The sequence below is a fragment of the Penaeus monodon genome, chromosome 33, assembly GCF_015228065.2.
Source record: "Penaeus monodon isolate SGIC_2016 chromosome 33, NSTDA_Pmon_1, whole genome shotgun sequence".
Taxonomy (NCBI): domain Eukaryota; kingdom Metazoa; phylum Arthropoda; class Malacostraca; order Decapoda; family Penaeidae; genus Penaeus; species Penaeus monodon.
Window position 1 is genome coordinate 33,935,628 of NC_051418.1, and position 261 is coordinate 33,935,888.

The window sequence follows — 261 nt, forward strand, 5'->3', positions numbered from 1 at the left end:
AACAGCAAGATTTTCCCCTCCCCTTCTCCCTCCCTCTCTCTGTCTCCCTCCCCTCCTCCTTCCCTGTCCCTTCCCCCTCCCCCTCTTTCCCTCCCCTCCTCCCTCCCTCTCTCTCTCCCCCTCCCCCTCTCCCTCCCCCCTCCCCCCCTCAATTATTCTAACCGTTCCAACAACACTTGATAAAAATGATTGCCTTTGACACCACTGATAAAACAAACTTTCTTGCCCCCAGCTTTAAATGATAACAAAAGCTCACTACTA